The 16,603-nt window shown below is 43.6% G+C and overlaps 1 long non-coding RNA gene across 1 annotated transcript in view; it reads left to right on the top strand.

Moving 5' to 3' along the window:
* LOC122465561 overlaps window positions 1-8,967 on the top strand; it is a 32,104-nt gene extending 23,137 nt beyond the window's left edge. Inside the window, exon 3 of the long non-coding RNA XR_006290491.1 lies at window positions 8,687-8,967. This is a non-coding gene — a long non-coding RNA (uncharacterized LOC122465561). The remainder of the gene's footprint in view (window positions 1-8,686) is intronic.
* The last annotated feature ends 7,636 nt before the right edge of the window (window positions 8,968-16,603 follow it).

Here is a 16,603-nt window from a genome sequence, read left to right as displayed (position 1 = left end):
TGTTTCAAAATAAAAAGTTGAAAGATTTCTTCGTTTTCTTTTCTTTTTTGCTGAAACCGTTCTCCAGAATTAACCCATATTCATGAGTACTTTTGGTCAACCCAAAACTGGATTTTTGGTGACTAAACTATTCATCTGGAAAATGTCAGCCAGCTCTACTGATGGGGTTCACACAGTTTCATTGTCAGTGGAGGGCTGTGTCAGCCCTGTTACCTCTGCTTGTGTTTCTCTGTTGTTGTAACTCTATTGAATTCACCTTCATGATCCCAGCCAGACTGGGTGTAAGGAATGCTGTTCTTTTTGTGACCTCTGTGAGTGAGTGTCATTGCTGGGGGAACCCCCCAGTATTAGGTGCTCCCATGACACTAATAATTGGAACACATACAGCCCTTGCCCTGCAGGGCTTGTGATTCAGCTGTAATGGCTCCCTACCCTGACTAACTTCTGTGTACATCTCTCACATGGGTTATCTGGGACAAGAATGAGGCAGTTACAATAATTTTCATCTCTTCCTTCCCCTTTGGCACTGGCTTTATCCATATTCTAAATATGGATTAATTGTTCTAATTATTTTTGAATACACGGTACAGATTATAGACACACTGTAAAATATTTATTCCACTTGCATTTTCCCTCATTTTTCACTCTAATTTGCTTCATTTTGTACAGTATGGGAGAAAAATCCCATGTGATGATTTGGCCCTTAGTGATAAGTGTGGAACATGATTATTCATGTGTGTTGCAGAGGTAACGTTGTGCTGAAAATGTATTTCATGGTTATTGGTTTGAGGGTTATACAGGGGGAATGGACTTTCTAAAGATTATGGGCCAGATTTTCTGATCTGGTTGAGCCAAGCTGCTCTCAGTGGAGAACGGGCAGTAGGGGAGGCCAAAGTAGCTTTTAACTATTTTTCTAGCCCCTGAATCTGGGCTTAAGTGGTTTCTAGACCTTGTGCCTGTCCTCTGCACAGGGGTAAATTCCTATGTTGTCCACCCCAAGCAATCAAAAATCATAACTGAGGCCTATAGAATCATCAAATGGAATTAAAATAATAATTTTTTTAAAAAATAATAAATCTTGGGTACTTTTTATTTGCTTACTCAGTTTTGAACCTTTAGGATCATGTTTTCAATGTTTGCTTTGTAACCAGGAGGGCTAGAAACTTGCTTCTATTTTTTTAAAGCAGCAATTCTTTCATGATCACCTGACTCCAGGTACTGGAACTTTACAAAAAACCCCCCACCAAATATGTGACTTGCGATAAAATTGTGAAAGTTGACAACATTGGCAATTGACCTTATTACGACAATGCGTTCACTATCAATTACCATTGTAATTATTTATAGTTTAATTTATACAGCATCCCAGGCATTCATGGCACTTTGCAGACAAATAAATTGAGAAGTCCTTGCCCCGAGGTGCTTTGGGCTCTAATCCCACACTCTGATCCACTGGAGCCTAAATTAGATTGAATGCAGGCAGCAATGTCAATAAACAAAGGGAAAAGGAAGAGAGTATCGAGAGGCGAAGGTTTAATGGAATGACCATTAGTTCTCTCAGTATGGGATATGATTGATTAGGGATGAGTGAATTCAGTGAGTATGAAAGGTGATATTCAGGCATCCTATCTGTGTGGTGTGTTTTTTTTTTTTTTTTTTTTTTAAAACAGCTACAGTTTATTGCTTCCAGAGTACTTTCTTTAAATGACAGAAAGTTGATTGAACTTTTTTACTCTCCATTTTTTCCCCCTTGGTGTAAGAATAGCTGCAGTAATTGTCTGGCATCATATTTCTCAGCCAGTCTCTCTACCTCCAGAAGATGATTTATTAACCAGAGTTCAACTGCATTTTGCTTTTGTTGCTGTTGACAAAAGGCATGTTTAAGCATGTTAAATTGGCTTAATGCAGTTGACAGAAATGATGGCTAAGAGCAGCAGAATTTGCCGCCAACACACATTTCTTCTTTGTGCCATGTTATAAGGAATAGTTAATCTGACCTCAAAGAAAAGAAACGTATGCTCCACCAGATAAGGTGGTAGAGATGAATGAATCTGTCTGCTATGTAGCATTTGTTGGTACGAAAGAAAATTTAAAAAAATGGGGAATCAGGGAGGGAAGACTTACAGACAGCCAGGTTCCTAAAGGAAAAGGCTAAGTAAATCCAAGTAGTGACATAAACAGCGGAATGGGAGAAGAGTGAATGGCTTAATGACGAGGAAGGTAACACCCAAGTATGCTGGCAGTCAGCATTCTCTCTGGGGCCACATTTGTTATTTGCCTTGAGCAATAGTTCTGGAATGTAAAATGAGCGATGTAAGTCTGCTAATGAATAGGACTAAAAAAAGTAGTACAACCTGGGAAAAATAGTTCACTAATTACATAATACTGTCGACAACTCTGTCCGTCAAGATCTCTCTTTGGCCCACAGACACACATTCATATTTTTCAGACAGGTTACTTTATTTTCATTTCAGTCTAGTGCAAAATACACAAGCAGATGAATTGGCTGCCAAAAAACAAACACACACAAAAAAACCACTTGATCTAGAGTATAGATTTTTACAAAGGATAAAAGAAAGAAAAAAGGGCAAAACATTTGTAGAAGAGAAGGAAAAACAAAAATGAATCTGACTAGATGCCTCAACCTAGACTACTGGCTTCAATCAGCCCAAGTCAGCGGTAATGATGGAGTGAGATGGTGGTCATATTTGGGGGTCCTGATATTTGAACCTTGAAACCTGTTCTGAATATCATCCTCTTCCAGGCCTATTCTAACCAGTATTACCCAGATCTGTCCTCTCCTATTCCAAACAGGCCCAGGTCTGCCACCTTGCTTCCAGAATATTTGGGCAAAAAAACAGCAACAATAAGTAGCCATGGTATTTATTTCCCTCCCCGCCCCCCGATATTTAGTATTCAGTTAACTCCTCTGTAATTGGTAATATCTAGAGATGGGCAAAAAATTAAAATGATTTATTCAATCCGTAATGCCTCTTTATTTTGTGTGTGAATGAATCACCATTTTCTGTAACTTATTTATCATTCATAGGTATTTGCCAAATAATTTCTAGAAATAATAATTGAAAGAAGCTAGTTGTGATTATTCAATATTTGCAATTTGTGCTTTTTCTTATTGGATAGGTAAGTCACATAATATGTTAACATTCTTTGATGAGCATGTCACTTAGGACCAGGCCTCTGTCACAGATAACTCTCAAGCATGATTTCTAAGAATATTCTGCAATTTTCACTTTAAATTCTCTGTTTTAGTGATTGCTCTTGCTAGTAAACTCGTTTGCTACAATATTCACATTGAATGGGCACAAACACAATTTGTTTAAAAATTCAGCTGACTTTTCGTGGACATGTCTCTGTTGCAATTGCTCAGTTCATGATGGAACACTGTAACTGATCAGGATGACTATTTAGCAGACTGTGTGATAATACGCTTGGTGGTGAGCCTGTTCCTAGTGAACTTGTTCCACACGGCAAAATCACCACCATAACTAGTTTGTATTGGCAATCTCTGCAGAGTGGCTGAACGTTGATAGGACATCCTCTTAACCCTCCAGAACAGCACTGAAATGCATTGATAGGGACCACCCGCAGGAAGCTTGTGTAACCCACTGGTGAGTGTATGTTGTAGGTTCCCTTGCCCAATCTGCAGATGATATGAGCTTTGCCCCTTGGCTCAAGCTGGTGCAGCTCATGCTTTATCTCTGAAGATCCCAGATTCAACCCCCAGGGTGTTGGCCAAGATAGGCACCCGTCATGCATGCAATACTGATGCCTGTTTTGTACATGTTCTGTTCTGTCTTCAGGGCAGACAGCCTACCACAGTCACCAATGGCCTGATCTAACAACATGTGAAAACACGTGCTTAAATTTTAAGTATGTATGTAGTCCCACTGAAGTCAATGGAACTACTCACGTGCTGCAAAGTGAGCACACATATATAAGTGCTTTACCGGGTCAGGGCCTAAATTCTTTTGAAAGAAGCTTTTATGTAGCAAGGAAAAGACCTGGATGTCTACCACTGAGAAGATTCAAGCCTTAATTTTGAAAGCAGGCTGCTGAAAATTCTCTGGATAGGAATTTGTCAATGAAGAGAGGAGAGATATTTGAGCTCCTGCCCACCCCTGCCTGTAACTATGGGTCATCAACAAATTACAAACCATGTGATATTAACATTAACAACAAAATCAATTAAAACAAAAGAGCAACAAGCCTATTAAAAAAAATCTGTTGATATCAGCAGTGAACGATCAGCTTGTTTCAGTCCCTGAGCAGGGGGTAGCCCGAGACAAAGCCAGAGTTTAATGCTTCTGTGGTTTTTTTTTTTTTTAAAATAGATTTCCCCTTTTCCATTGTCTTATTTTTCTACTGGAAACGGTGCCTTGGAACAGGCGTGGCAGCTGTAGCTGGCTGGCTGGATTATGGTTAAACAAATTGGCTTTTAAAAAAGAAAAAGACATGTCCTGGAAGATAGACACGTACAGACAGACCCACTGATGGGCAGATGCCACCTCTTGCTCAGTGATTGGCATCGGCAGCTCGAACTATCCAAAGCCAAATGATAAGTGAGAAGGGCTGGCTAGCAATGCCTGCTGTCAGAACCAAGCTGCACACTGTGGCAGTTTAGGACAATGGTGTGTTTCATTTAGGGAGGATGGAACAGAGATTTGTTGTTTTTCCTGATATTTCAGTTTCATGCTTATTTATTAAGTGCAAAAATTAGTATCAATGAAATTTTAAGATTGAAGAATGAAGGGTTTAAAAATCTGGAAATTCCCCTCGTTAAAGTCTGTGCTGCGGCATTAACTTAGCCACACTGCATGTGGTGTGAATTTTACAGTTTAGATTCCTCTGTGTGGCTTAATCTCTGTACGTTGTTTTACAATTAATAAGGAAAACAGTAGAAATTTCTACATGCCATGGGCCAAATTTTCAGCCTGACATTTCCTGATCTTATCACTATTTATTTTTGTACTGGTGATTATTAGCAGGTGCAATTTCTGTCACTTCCATGTCTAAGTATCTAACTGAGTCCACAATTCATCATTTAGGCATCTAAGTGGTAGCATTTTTTATGCCAAACAAATGCGGGTGCAAAAATGGGGTTCAGCTTTTGAACATGTGGCTAAGCATGTAAAATGAAGCTTAAAGTTGTGCTAGCATCATTACATTTAGGAGTTTCCTGACATCTGAGAGTTTGATTTCTCAACCTTAGAGTTGCCCTAATACAAACCTTTACATTCAATTTCCAGGACTTTTTTTTTTTTTTTTTTTTTTTTGAAGGGTGGCCGAGCAAGGTGGCTAAACAAAGAAACCAACCAAGGAGAGAATGAAAGGAATAAGCACTGCTTGCACATTGCAGTTGGGCGGGGGGCTGCAGATGTGCCTTATCTTGACTAAGGGCAAGTCTACCCCTAAAATGCTGCATCGGTGCAGCTGCAGCACTTTAAGGAAGATGCTCTAAGCCAATGGGAGAGAGCTCTCCTGTCAATTTAGTTAATCCACCTCCCTGAGAGGCAGTAGCTATGCAGCAGGAGACGGTCTCTTGCTAACGTAGCGCTGTCTACGTGAGGGGGGGCCAGGGGGCGGCTAGGTCTGCATAATTTTGTTGCTATGGAATATGGATTTTTCACACCCCAGAGTGAAGTAGTTATACCAATATAGGTAGGGTGACCATATTTCTCTATGCTGAATATGGGACACTTGGTAAAATTACTCCTATTCAAGTGAGTTCAATGGCAATCCGTCGGAACTATGCAGTACAAACGTTCAAATTAACATCAAGTTGACTGAGCCCCTGTTAAAAAATACTGTGTAGTTGGATTCTTTTATTTACCTTCTTATCTTTAAGGCTTTAGGGTTCACATGGGGAAGGGTGACACACGAGAGGTTATACACACACTCCTATACACCTCTCACACGTGTGTGTGTGTGGGGGGGGGGGGGCGGTGACTGACCGACCAGACCATCCCTGCCCGGGGCTCTCGGCCTGGCTGGGCCCCTGGTATGGACCTGTCTCTCCTGGTACCTTCCCGAGACAACATGTGTGGGGGGAGGTGCGCAGGGCCACAGGCCCTTCCCCCAGCTTTCTGCCAGGGTTCACACCAAAATGCGATCAGCAGCAGTCTTTCGGCACTGTGCGGCAGGGAAGGGATGGGAGCTGCTTCCAGCGTCAGGGGAGGATGGGGAGGGAAGGAATGAGCTGGCCCTTGTCTTTGCAGAGCTCCTCTCTTCTCCCCCTCCCTTGCTCCCCTGTGGCTGGAAGCAGCTTGCCCCTTCCTGCCCACAGTGTCGAAAGGCAGCTAACAGTTCCAGGCTGCTGCTGACCACCGACATAACCCAGCTGCCTTCTGTTTCCTGGCTACAGCACAGGCAGGAAGGGGTTAAGCCCTAAGGATGCATTGTGCACAAGGGCCCAGGGAACCTGGTTGCAGGGGCTTCAGCAAATCTGGCCAGAGAGGTGGCTCAGCAGGGGGAGGGTGCCTAGGGGATGGAGCAGCCCCATGCTCCCTGGGGGCAGGACCCAGGGTGGGATGGTGAAGATGGTGCGAAGCCCCTGCCCGGGGGCTGCTGTGGAGCCTGCAGGGTTGGGGCATGAACAGGCTAGAAATAGTTTTTTCCCCTGCCAATCCAGAGCTTAGCTGAGGGGCAGAGAGGCTTCCCCATGCCAGTGCTGTGTGGGGCTTTGGCACATGCAGGGCTTGGCTCCTCCAGGTCAGCGCCCCTGGTCTGGATGGTCTTGGGCTTTCCCAGGGCGCCGGCCCAGCCAGAGGCAGTGGGGGAAGGAAGGAGCCTGCCGGCCAGGCTGTTGGGGAGCTGAGCACTCCGACCGGGGGCTGGTTCTCCACACAGCGCTGCGAGTGGGACATGCCCCGCTGTGGGGGGATATGGAGAAGCAGTGGGGCTGGGGGGGCGGGGGGTGAAGGGGCAAAGCAGGGAGAGGACAGAAAGGGGAGCAAATAAAAGGCCACTGGGTGGGCAACAGAAGCGACACATAACTGGCCACTGCCTGGCACCTGCCCGCACTCCCCAGCCGCTGCAGCTCGCGGTGCGCAGCCAGTGTCGGATGGAAACAGGACGGGGGGGCGGGGCCCGGCAGGCCAAAAGCCGGCACACAGCAGGGGCTACGCTGGTGGACTAGCAGGGGGAGTGGCCGGTCCTGCGTGCTGCAGCTTTGCCCCGCCACCAGCCTTGCACACCCACCCCTGTTGTTGGCCACTGGACCCCTCCCCAACTCAGCACTGGTGGGTGGGCAGCTGGTGAGCAGGGATCCGGTCAGCAGCAGGATCCGTCAATACTGATGAGGGGAAGAGAGAAAATACAGGACAATTGCCCGTTTTTAAGAAAAAGTCAGGGCACCTGCAGGAGGGCTTAAATATGGGACTGTCACTTTACAAACGGGACTGCTGGTCACCCTAGATATAGGTTGGAAGTGTAGACTAGACCTAAGTGTCTATGTAGCTGCCTCAGCTATGTGAAATCATTTTAGCAGCGCTCTCTTCACTGCTGTGACTAGCTGCAGTGGCCTTAACTGAGGCACGATTAGCTGAGGCATTTGCCTTTTGGAGGCCTTTATTCAAGTATTCTAACCCAGGCCCAGATTGCAGGTGAGGAGATTTTTGCAAGGAAAACCATGTAGGGATTTCCTTGTGCAGATTCCCCTCACAGCATGTCCTCAGGGAGGAGAAGGGGGACAGAGTTTGTGAACCCATGAATATATGCTACCTGGGTCTCCCTTGTGGCTGTAAGACTCCCAGGGGCCCAAGGGAGTGGTGGGAAATGTGGAAAAATTAATATAGTCTGGGGCTGAAATTAATGTTTTCAAGGACATTTTGTGTGGCAGGAGTGAACCTACTACCCATTCCTGGACCCTCTAGTCAGAGGTGGCAGGGGCCACAGTGGGAGAACCTGGAATCCAGTGATTCCCATCTGTGTAGTGGCCCTCTAAAGAGTTGTTAAAAGAAGGAGTGCATTGAAGCCCTGATGATTCTGCAAGCAAACTCACTTGCTAGAATGTTCATAGAAAGCAACCACAAAAATCTCTGTTACTCTCTCACCTACCTCCCCCCTCCAGCTAAATACCTATCAACCAATGTGCTACCCACAAACATCATAAAATAGATAATGTCTGACAGGTACTTATTGCAGGGTACTCGGTGGTGAAGTAGAATAGACTTGCATCGCTAATCTGGAGTTAAAATTCTTTCACAGATCTCAAGTAAAAATAAGTTAATTGGTCTCAGTTTAGTCCTTATTTGTCCATTGCAGAAAACCGAGGTATGTCACAATGAAGTAAAGTTAGCTGTCTCTCCTCACATGGGTGCGTGTACATCCTATGTGTCTCAAGCCAGGGATATTAGTCTTCATTTTCTAAAATGTTAAATTTGCTCATATTTTTGCAGAGACAGAAAAACATAATCTCTGAAACAGCAGAGAGTGGGGGTAACTGCATCACTCTGTCCCTCCTCTCCATACCGAAGGGTCTGCCAAACCAGCTAATAAAACAGGAGAGCATTTGTTCTTTGGGGGGTCCTCAGCCTGAATCTTTGTTTTGTTCTGTTTCTCTTTGCTTCCTTGTTTGTTTTTTGCAGGCAGTGGAACCTTTCTAACAAAAATAGATATTTTCCTCATCAAAATTGCCCTTTTATTCAGCTTGTTTTTTTCCCCATAGTTTCCCAGCTGGCGCGCCTGGCAGTGTGACATGGTGTGTCAGGTTGCATCAGTCACATTGTTCTACATGACATCACGGATCAGAAGGGGACATGACTGATGAAAGGTGATGGTGTCACATCACGATACGAGGCCTCAGCTGGGGAAGTCTGAACAATTCTCCAAACCATTGTTTAAAGAAAAAAAAAGATTTGGGTTGAAGAGAATGTTCCCTTCATATCCCTCCTCCACTCTGCAATCCCTTTCAAATTAAAAGTTTTGCTAGCTATGCTGCCCAAATTAGATTTGGTTCAAGCGTTTTCCTCACCAAAGTTATGAACGGATGTTGCAAGGAGGGTTGTGACAACGGAATAGATTTATCCATGGGCCAATATAGTCCATCTGATTCAATGGGTCTTATAGCCATGATCTCACCGTTGTCCTGGCTAATTACAGCCATCACATTGTATATTATTCCTGGGGTGGGGAGGGAAGAAGGTTTTCTCAAGTGTCATCTGATAACCTAAAGACAGCTCCACTGCTCTCTAATGTCCCTAAAAATCAAAGACAATTTCTGCTGGCTCTGATGTAAAGGGAGCAAAAATAAGACTGGTCACTGTTGAAAATAAAGAGGGCTGGAACAGTGATGTCCCTGGTTAACTTGCCAGTTATACCTTAGATGAGTGTGTGTGGTGTTCCTTTTCACTTCCTTATTCTCACTATAGGACATACTTTGCACACTACAGATCCTAACCAGAGATATTTATTCAAGGGATCAGAATCTGGCCCTGCTCATGGTGGGTAGCATGTTATTCCATGAGTGCTATACAGAAATCAGCAGGCCTACATACAGAGTAACGTGCTGCTTAAGTAAGGTTATCTGATCATCTGGCCCATAGTTAACTAGACAAAAGCAAGTATCAAGAGCACCATATACTGCCTGTACCACACGCAGCCTAAAGATTCATCTGCCTGAGCCATGATCTAGCCAAAAATGCTCTCCCTCCTCCCCACATACAGCAGTTAGCCTGAGGATTCTCCCCAGATTAAAATGCACCTCTCTTCTTTTCAGGTCCTCCATTTCTTCCAGTGAAGTAAATTAAGATGTAGAAACGTGACTGTATAATACACTAAAAAGAAAAGGAGTAGTTGTGGCCCTTTTCTTTTTACGGATTCAGACTAACACGGCTGCTACTCTGAAACCTATAAATACACTGACTGTCTAATTTTAAAGTTGTTCCCCTTTCCTTGCTTTCTGTAGTTATTTGTGTATCCCTTTCTCTTGGTTTCTTCTTCAGTGTCTTCTCTCTCATACATACCATGCCTCATCACCATGCCAGGTTTTTTTTTATATAATTTTATTCTTCTACCCGCCTTTCATTATTTTCTCTCCTCCTCTTCCCTAGCTCTCCTTTGCTTGCCACTTCTCCAGTCCCCTATCTCGTTCCTTCTCTCCCCAGGTTTCCCCCCACCATTTTTCTTTTCCTCTGCCTTCCAATCCCTCCCCTTGGTCCACCTCCAGACCTCTTTGGTCTCTGTTATCCCCCTTCCATATTTCCACAAAAATAACTGCTCTCAATAGGGTGACCAGATGTCCTGACATTATGGGCTTTGTCTTATATACCCAACTCTACCCCTTCCCCCTGAAAAAAGTGTCCTGATTTTTCACACTTGCTTTCTGGACACTCTAGCTTTCAGTCCCTTGTGTGAGACTCCCCTGATGTCTTTGTTCCTCTCTCTTTCCCTGTGAGTCCCAATAATCTTTCGGTTCCTCTCACCCACACAGCTTCTCCCAACCATTCTGTTTCACCTACTGGGGTTTATCTCTGTTCTCTTTTCCCTCCAGTCTATTTTCTTTTACATTTTCTGGGTCTCTCCATACCTTTGTACTATTCTCCCCAGTTATTCTCTCCTTCTACAGCTTCTCTGTCTCTCACTTCTCTCGGGGCTGCTGCTGGCTTTTCTTCAGCTTCTTAAGAACGATCCGTCTCCTCCCCTTAGGAGCTGGTTCATCATTGGGTCTTGTCAGTGATGGCACATTCAGCTAGTAAGAAAATGGCTTTGGAGACTCATGCTGCTCATATAATTATAACATTTTGATCAAGTGAGGGCAGTTGTGTAGCTATTTGAGGTACGTGTGTGAACAGTGCATGTTTTGGCCAATGCCGTGGTTTGGACTTGTCTTTCAAATGGACCCCGTGAGGTGCTAAGTGCCTCTAGTTGAAGCCAATAGGCCTTTAAGGACTGAGTCTGATCTGTCTCTGTGGTTTAAAAAAAAAGGGGGGGGGGGCAAAGTAACCTCTAAACACGGTGTTTAAGCTCTCAGTTCAAATGTAAAGCCCCATGAGATGTTTGATTTCATTTCCTCCTGATCTCCCCTCCAGCCCCCAGTATGCTTTACTTTGAAGCAGTGAAAATTCCCTTCTCCCAGAGAAATGCTCATCATGGCATAAGGAACATGTCTTCTGGCACTGAGTCACCACAACACGAGCCAGTAAATGGAATGGTGAACTATCCCTTTGCTTTCTTTCTTCCCCTCCCCCCCCCACCCCAGCATGTCCCCCTTTTCCACCTTTCATTGTTGGCTTGTATTTACATGTGCATGTTATACACCTTCCGCGATGATCTGCCACTTGGGCTGTTCTCACAAGTCTAGATAGCTACCGGAGAACTCTTGGAGAAGGAGCTATGGAGGAGGCACACAGGCAGCTCTGGGTTTAACTCTGCTTGAGATTTGCTAAGGGGTCAGTTAGTGTTCTGAGAAGGTGAATCCTTTAACCCCTTCCACTATATCCAAGCACATGGGAAGGCAGGGGCCCACTGACAGGATTTTAGTTTCTCCCGGCTGCTTCTCTGTCTCTCTCTGTCTCTCTCTCCCTCCAATCTGTAGCTTCTGTTTTCTGCTTGACTGCACTCACCGCCTTCCTACTGCCCCTTGGGGAATTGCCCTCTTATTACCACAATTACAATCGGTACACATTTCATTAAACTAATATCGCTTTGCACAGGCTTTCTCCACCGAAGTGCACAGCTGGAGGCCCATTTCTTTTCCTCAGCTTAAACACTTTGACAGGTTAAGAAAGCTATTATGGCTGAATAACAGGTGTTGCAAAACAATGTGCATTTGATGTTTAAATGAGAGAGCTTCTTTATTGACTGCCTTTATTGCTGCTAAGACTCTCCTTTTTCAAGATGACTGGATTTTTATTGGTTTTACTGCTTTTTAAAGCGTATTCTGTTGTTTCAGAATAGGTCCAGAGTGACTCTCTGCAGTTATTTGTTATTCTGATGTCTTTTTTTATTTGCACTTTTTTGCCGTCCTATCCAGGTGAAGGATACCAGTGCTAAATAGAAGAATTTTATTTTGCCTCAGTCTCATGCCAGTACTAAGCATTTGCTCTTCATAGACAGCTCCCAGTGGAGCTATAAATGATTCTGGTCCATTACTTTGCCTCTGCTTATTATTTCTAACCAGACTTGATTCACCTCCGATCTATCTATATCGTGACCTATGTCTACGTATTTAGAGTTATAGGTAGGCTATAGAATGTGTGGCAGAGATTTTCAAAACAGTGCAGGTGATTTATACATTCATACAATGATTTATACATTCATTTTAAATGGAAGATGTGTGTCTTAATCCCCTGCACTGCTTTGAAAATCTCAACCTATTGTCATAATATTACATTATATGGCTAATATATAATATAATGCATAGGGTATCTAACATATAGAGTGGGCTTTTCAAAGGAGTCTAGGAACTCAACTTCCATAGTCTGACATTTAATTAAATGAAACTAATACATTATAACTAAAAGGAATAGATAAAATAACAGAACAACAGAAAATATCAATAATTCAGACATTAAACAGATAAAGCCCATTCAAAGTAAAAATTAAAATAAAATTGAAAAACTACATATGATTCTAATTTTTCCTTTTCTTTTATAACTAATATTTGATTTACTTTTCACTGGCAGCAGAACACGTCCACATGAGTAGAATATTATTGCCAAAGTCAACCATTTTAAGAGGCCTCTTTAGAGAGACAAATATCAGAATATTGGGGGTTTGGGGGGCGGGGGAGAGAAAGGAGGGAATGGGTTATGGCTTTCTAATATGCTCGTGTTCTTCTGCTAAGATGTGGTTTAGGTTATTAAGAGGAATGTTAAATAACAATGTAAAGACTGAGAAGGATATGACTCTCTGCTCCCTCTATAGAGAAGAAGGGGAAAAGCAATCTCTGGCCAGGTCCATTTACATTAATTATAATGTTGCTTATCCATAATTCCACCTATTGAGTTTTGTTGCTGTGGTTGGAATTTGGATTCTATAAATGGTAAAGTATTACTGTACACATGAAAGGACATAGGGATTGTACAGAGTATGCAGGTCACCCTGAGTTTACAGGTAGTGGACTTTGGGATGGCACTGAAATTCAAGCTCAGTAGAGAGAAGGCCAATGGCTGTGTCACAGAGGCTAGGCAATCTATCCCAAGAATTATGGACTACATCTAAGATGGTTTGTTCTGGGTTCCCCCAGTGGAGATTCTGCCCCTACATGGAGTGCATCTGTGAGACTGGACCAGCAGTGGTGCAAGTATAAAGTGACTTTGCACCAAGGATTGATTGGACCAACAGTGGCAAAGCTAAGTATACAGCAAGCAAACCAATGATTGCAGTGCTGAGTTCACAGCACTCCAGCCCTCTAGGCCAGTGGAAGCAGATCTGGTATCACTGAACTGCATGCTGGAGTGGGATGTAGTGTAGTTGTTTTCTCTGGAGTGGAGAGACTGGAAGAGGAGAGCCAACCCTTGCTGCCTCTGACTGTTACTGAATCTAGTTGGATATGCAAGAATGGGGGTTCAGGTAGCTGGGTTCATGGTAGGGCTAAGGGTTCTGGACTCAATAAGCTGGACAATTAGTATTTGCAACTCTCGTATTGATCAAACTTCTTTGCGCTCTTGATTGAGGTTGCACAATTTCTTATGTTTCTTTTGTTTTCCTCTTTTCTCTAAATTAAAAAACAAACAAACTTGTGGTTCCCTGTTCCAAAGGACTCTGAGTGCTTACACATTGGGGAAAAGGCCACCTGCAACGGTGACCAGGGAGACTTTACTTTAATTTTTCAGAACCAGAATAGGATTATGGTACTGGAAGGGGCCTCAAAAATATTTCAGAAAGAGGACCCTCTCTTCCCCCAGACAGATCAGATCCATCCCCTGTTGCTACCATTGACATCTAGCAGAAGGGTCGCAAATAATACTAACATGAATTCATTTATGTTTGTGGAGGACAAAATTCACCCCAAGACAAAGAGACTGCACACAGCCTATCCGGAACTCAAGTGATAGACAGGTCTTGTGCTGGTTCTCTGCACACCCATAAACTTCACCCTTAATATCTTTCATCCTAAGGGTCTCAAATAAATTGACAAGCTACTATGTACTGGTTATATAGGGATTACTTCACCTATTGTGAAATTCAGCCACTTCTGGGCAGAATGTGGCAGCTGTTCTACACCAGTAATATTAAATAACAGATGTTAGGAGATGAATTAAGACTAACGTTATGTGTTGAAATAGCTGTGGGAATATAGGTAGGTACAGTTGAATGCAATTATCCTTTTTGGAGTTTGGCCATGATATCTGAGCTAACAACCTACTCTGGTTACAAATGCCATGTGATTTTTATTGGGTAGAAGTAACGATGGCCTTGGTTTCACATGTTATCCACAAGATGACATCTTAAAAGAGCCCAATACATGGTAGCACCATATTGGGGCATTAAGTAGGTACAAACTCAGAAGGGTGCCACCTACAGCTGCAAAGAGACTTCCCCAGTCAAGTATTGACTAAGTCTGCCCACATTTAACTTACTAGATTTAACAGAAGTTCTGGTAGCAGTAGAATTGGGGTATTTTTACTTAGGAAAGCCTGATACATAAGTCACTGAATGCATATCACTTATATTTGATAGATTGTGACAAGCCTTGTGGATAGCGGGGAAGCAGTAGATGTGATATATCTCAACTTTAGTAAGGCTTTTGATACTGTCTCACATGACCATCTCACAAACTAGAGAAATATAGCCTAGACAAACCTACTATAAGGTGAGTGCACAACTGGCTTGAAAACTGTACTCAGAGAGTAGTTATCAATGGTTCACAATCAAGCTGGAAGGGTATATTGAGTGGGGTTATAGAATCATAGACAATTAGGATTGGAAGAGACCTCAGGAGGTCATCTAGTCCAACCCCCTGCTTAAAGCAGGACCAACCCCAACTAAATCATGCCAGCCAGGGCTTTGTCAAGCCGGGCCTTAAAAACCTGTAAGGATGGAGATTCTACCACCTCCTAACCCATTCCAGTGCATCACCACCCTCCTATTGAAATAGTGTTTCCTAATATCCAACCTAGATCTCCCCCACTGCAACTTGAGACCATTGCTCCTTGTTCTGTCATCACTGAGAACAGCCTAGCTCCATCCTCTTTGGAACCCCCCTTCAGGTAGTTGAAGGCTGCTATCCTCCCTCCCTCTTCTCTTCTGCAGACTAAATAATCCTAGTTCCCTCAGCCTCTCCTCATAAGTCATGTGCCCCAGCTCCCTAATCATTTTCGTTGCCCTCCACTGGACTCGTTCCAATTTGTCCACCACCTTTTTGGGAGGCGGGTGAAACTGGACACAATACTCCATATGTGGCTTCACCAGTGCCGAATAGAGGAGAATAATCACTTTCCTTGTTCTACAGTCAATGCTTCTACTAATGCATCCCAATATGCCATTAGCCTTCTTGGCAACGAGGGCACACTGTTGACTCATATCCAGCTTCTCATCCACTGTAATCTCCAGATCCTTCTCTGCAGAACTGCCGCTTAGCCAGTCGGTGCCCAGCCTGTAGCAGTGCATGGGATTCTTCTGTCCTAAGTGCAGGATTCTGCACTTGTCGTTGTTGAACCTCATCAGATTTTATTTGGCCCAATCCTCCAATTTGTCTAGGTCACTCTGGACCCTATCTCTAACCACCAGCCTATCTACCTCTCCCCCGAGCTTAATGACATCTGCAATCCATCCCATCATGCAGATCATTAATGAACAAAACCGGCCGCAGGACTGACCCCCTGGGGCACTCTGCTTGATACTGGCTGCCAAGTAGACATTGAGCCATTGATCACTACCCATTGAGCCCGACGATCTAGCCAGCTTTCTATCCACCTTATAGTCCATTCATCCAATCCATGCTTCTTTAACTTTCTGGCAAGAATATTGTGGGAGATGGTATCAAAAGCTTTTCTAAACTGGAGAAATGGTCAGAAGTAAATAGGATGAGATTCAATAAGGACAAATGCAAAGTACTCCACCTAGGAAGGAATAATCATTTGCACACCTACAAAATGGGAGATGACTGACTAGAAAGGAGTTCTGTGGAAAGGGATCTGGGGGGTTATAGTGGATCACAAGCTAAATATGACCGTATCACTGTTGCAAAAATAGGGAACATCATTCTGGGATGTATTAGGTGGATTGTTGTAAGCAAAACAGGAGAAATAATTCTTCCTCTTTACTCCACACTGATTCGACCTCAACTGGAGTATTGTGTCCAGTTCTGGGCACCACACTTTGGGAAAGATGTGAACAAACTGGAGAAAATCCAGAGGGGAGCAACAAAATGTCTAAAAAACATGACCTACAAGGAAAACTGGGAAAAAATGGGTTTGTTTTGGTTGGAAAAGAGAAGGCTGAGACGCCTTAACAGTCTTCCAGTATATAAAAGGTTGTTATAAAGAGGAGGGTGAGAAATTGTTCTCTGTAGCCACTGCGGACAGGACAAGAAATAATGGGCTTAAATTGCAGCAAGGGAGATTTAGGTTAAACATAGGTCCTGCTTTGAGCAGGGTGTTGGACTAGATGACTTCCTGAGGTCCCTTCCAACCCTGAT

The sequence above is a fragment of the Chelonia mydas genome, chromosome 4 (assembly GCF_015237465.2).
Source record: "Chelonia mydas isolate rCheMyd1 chromosome 4, rCheMyd1.pri.v2, whole genome shotgun sequence".
Lineage (NCBI taxonomy): Eukaryota > Metazoa > Chordata > Testudines > Cheloniidae > Chelonia > Chelonia mydas.
The sequence above is the reverse complement of the archived record's forward strand: the minus strand, read 5'-3'. Positions and strand labels throughout refer to the sequence as shown.